We start from the raw sequence: 4,306 nt of genomic DNA on the forward strand, positions 1-4,306 counted from the left end.
GTTTTAGAATTTTCTTCATGCTAGACTATTTTTTAGTGAAGTGACACAGTGCATTTATACAGAGTTTTAACACTTTTCATTCATTTCTCAAAAAGGCCTTTGGTATTGAAATATTTACTAACTACACTATTGTAAGAATCTGTTAAATCCTATTGTGATAGAAAGTGGTAAGAAAAGAAAAATTAAATTATCCAGCAAGATTTTGCCAGATCCTGTTCATGTGACACTATTGGATGAAAGTTAGGCTCACCCTTCAGTCGTAATGACTCGTCCCTCTACATCCAGACTTCAGAAATGGCTGACATTTGTATCTATTACAAACCAACAACCTGACATTTCAGTCATTTTCTTCTATGAACTTCAATTTAGTCTTATTCAAGGTTACAGGAAGAAAGTATACAGTTATTTGCTGCTGGGCAAAGATGGATGGAAAGAGTCCATTGAATTTGAGGAGCAAGGAAAACAACTTGTAAAAAACCATGCAGTTGGGAGTGCATAAAGGTTTTGAGGACAATGGAAAACTGTCAAATTGTGAAATATTCATTTTGGAGGTACTAATTTCAGAGTGGGAATAACTAGTGAGGAAAGGGGAGGGAAATAGCATCTGATGTGACTGTATGCTCCATGTCGGCTATTCCTTCTTTGGTTGTATTTTTCAACGTGGCTCTAAATAATTATTGATAGTATTATGAGTATGCTTATAGAATTTTGAGTGTTAGCCTGGCTATATATCTGATTTCCTTTATAACATTTTCTTATTCTCAAATGTAATGTGATAGCATTTGAGAATCCAGTATTTTTCCTGGAACAGCAGTTATGATCTTATATAGAAAAATAGATTAAATGAATAAAATAAAGTTATAATTTTATAAACACTTGAAAATACATGTAAAAATTTTAAATAAGTATATGGTATAAATACGCATTCTATAAATATTCATTAACATTATTAGCTACAAATAGCCTCGTTTTTTAGTAAGAAATGGGTATTTTGTACTTCCAGTATAGCTCTAATGGCAGATATTTGGATAAAATAATATATTTCAATTTTTAGAAATTTTGAGCTATTAAAAAATCAGATTAGATTATTTCTATAGAAAATATTATAAACTAAGATAAATATCATTTTTTAAAAAGTAAAGATATATATGCAAAAGCTCTGTCAACAAATTGTTCAAACCCATAATTTTCTTGCCCAAAAGTTGAGTGGGAAATATTTTATAGAAAAACAAGAGTTTTCAGAGAATCTTTCTGCCGAGCTAGAAGACCAGTGGTTAGGTTCTTGGAGTTTCCCGGTGGCATGGCCCCCAAAAGCCAGTCTCTGCTCCCGCCTCAGAAGAAGAAACCAAGACTGCCTGCTGCTAGCAGACCGGAGGACACCTCAAGCTCTCAGGGATTGCCAAAAAACAAAGAAAAAGAACAGCAGGAAGCAATTGAACATATTGATGAAGTACAAAATGAAATAGACAGACTTAATGAACAAGCCAGTGAGGAGATTTTGAAAGTAAAACAGAAATATAACAAACTCAGCCAACCATTTTTTCAGAAGAGGTCAGAATTGATGGCTAAATTCCCAAATTTTGGGGTAACAACATTTGTCAACCATCCACAAGTGTCCGTGCTGCTTGGGGAGGAGGATGAAGAGGCTTTGCATTATTTGACCAGAGTTGAAGTGACAGAATTTGAAGATATTAAATCAGGTTACAGAACAGATTTTTATTTTGATGAAAACCCTGACTTTGAAAATAAAGTTTTCTCCAAAGAATTTCATCTGAATGAGAGTGGTGATCCGTATTCAAAGTCCACTGAAATCAAACGGATTTCTGGAAAGGATTTGACGAAACGTTCCAGTCAGACACAGAATAAAGCAGGAAGAGGCAGCATGAGGAATCAGAGAGCTTCTGTACCATTCTGATGCAGGTGCAGATGAATTAGGAGAGGCCATCAAAGATGATATTTGGCCAAATCCATTACAGTACTACTTGGTTCCTGATATGGATGATGAAAAAGGAAAAGGAGAAGAAGAAGATGTTGATGAAGATGAAGAAGAAGGTTTGGGAGATACTGATGAAGAAGGGGATGAGGATGAAGGTAAGAAGAAGAAGATGATGATGAAGGGGAGGAAGGAGACAAGGATGAAGGAGAAGATGACTAACGCAACACCGATGGATTCCAACCTTTTAAAAATTTTCTCCAGTCCCTGGGAGCAAGTTGCAGTCTTTTTTTTTTTTTTTTTTTTCCTCTTATGCTCAGTCGCCCTGTTCTTGAGGTCTCTTTTCTCTACACCATGATTCTCAACTTATTTTGGGGGAAAATATCTTGAGCAGAATCCAATGGGAAAAGAATCTCTACTCGTTTCTGTTCCATATTCATTTTTATCCCTTCCTGTCTCAACAAAAACTGTATGGAAGCAACACCACCGAGCTCTGTGGGAAAAAAGAAAAACCTGCTCCCTTCGCTCTCTCTGCTGGAAGCTGGAGGGTGCCAGGCCCCTGTGTAGTAGTGCATAGAATTCTAGCTTTTTCCCTCCTTTCTCTGTATATTGGGCTCAGAGAGTGCACTGTGTCTCTATGTGAATATGGACAGTTAGCCTTTACCAACATGTATCTGTCTACTTTCTCTTGTTTAAAAAAAGAAAAAAAAATTAAAAAAATGGGGTATAGACGGTCAGCAGAGGGTGGGCTTGAGATGTCTGGGTGGGTTAAGTGGGCATTTTGACAACATGGCTTCTCCTTTGGCATGTTTAATTGCAGTTTAAGATGACACTTTTAAAATAAATTCTCTCCTAATGATGACTTGAGCCCTGCCACTCAAATGGGAGAATCAGCAGAACCTGTAGGATCTTATTTGGAATTGACATTCTCTATTATAATTTTGCTCCTGTTTATTTTTAAATTTTCTTTTTGTTTCACTGGAAAGGAAAGATGATGCTCAGTTTTAAACGTTAAAAGTGTACAAGTTGCTTTGTTACAATAAAACTAAATGTGTACACACACACACACACAAAAAAAAAAACAAAGAAAGCAAAATAAGTGAATAATAGAAAAATCAAACAGAATGTTTGGTAGTAACCACTTGCTATTGTCTGAATATTTGCGACCCCATAAAGTTTATATGTTAAAATTCTAACCCCATGGTGATAGTATTAGGAAGTAGAATCATTGGGAAGGAATGAGTTCATGAGGACAGAGTTGTCATTAATGACATCAGAGTCCTTATAAAAGAAACCTGCGAGAGCTCCTTAGCCCCTTCTGCTGTGTGAGTTTAAAGTGAAAAGACAGCCATTTATGAACCAGGAAGTGGGCCCTCACCACATATCAAATCTGTCAGCACCTTCATCTTAGACTTCCCAGACTCCAGAACTGTGAGAAATAAATTCCTGTTATGTATAAGCCAGTTTGTCATAGTTTGTTATAGGAGTCTGAACACAGGAAAACACCATTGTTAGCAAGTTCATATACACAGTATGTAAATGTACATTGTCAAATGAAACGTGCAGTTTTTATATATATGCAATATCAGCATAAATACTACGGTTTTCCCACCAAATGATATATATTAATAATCCTTCACTACTCTTTAATAGTATTATCTTAAAAGACTGTAGCTCATGTGTACATGTTATAATTTACTTCACTAAATTCTTGAATTGATCATTTAAATTACTTGCAACGTTTCCCCCTACACACAATCCTGTAACATCTTGCATTAGATATTTTACAAAACTTGATTTCTGTAACACAAATGCCTGGAAGACGGACATGTGCATATGCTTATGAGAAATACTATATGTACTGCAAAATTTTGCACCAGACATTTTGTGTCAATTTCTATGGCATTTAGCAATGTATGAGATTGCCCATCTCTTAGTACTGTGGCTAATAGTGGGTAAGAATTTTCCCCTCAGCTCCCTTCTCTTTCTTTCCATCATCTATCTTCTTTCCTTTAATTATTATTATCATTATTATTATATTTTGAGACACAGTACTATTCCATCCCTCAGGCTGGAGTTCAATGGTGCAATCATAGCTCACTATAGCCTCAAACTCCTGGGCTCAAGCAACTCTTTCCGCCTCTGCCTTTGCAGTAGCTGGGCCTACAGGTGTGCACTTCTTTTCCTTTATATCCCTCTGTAATCTTTCCTTCCTTCCTTTTTCTTCCTCTCTCTTTCTAACCATCTTCCCACCTTTCTTTTAATTTTTTTTTATTTTGCCAATTCAGTAATAAAATGAAGAAAGAAGAGGCACATTGTGAGTTTTAATTTTTCTTAAATTACTAGTGAGTTTGAGACTTTTCCCACATTATT

At 35.7% G+C, this 4,306-nt stretch overlaps 1 pseudogene; it reads left to right on the plus strand.

The window, feature by feature from the left end:
- The first annotated feature begins 1,300 nt into the window (after nt 1–1,300).
- LOC128570987 (protein SET-like) lies at nt 1,301–2,443 on the plus strand (annotated as a pseudogene).
- The last annotated feature ends 1,863 nt before the right edge of the window (nt 2,444–4,306 follow it).

This window comes from Nycticebus coucang, chromosome 2 (genome assembly GCF_027406575.1).
Source record: "Nycticebus coucang isolate mNycCou1 chromosome 2, mNycCou1.pri, whole genome shotgun sequence".
In the NCBI taxonomy this organism is placed as follows: domain Eukaryota; kingdom Metazoa; phylum Chordata; class Mammalia; order Primates; family Lorisidae; genus Nycticebus; species Nycticebus coucang.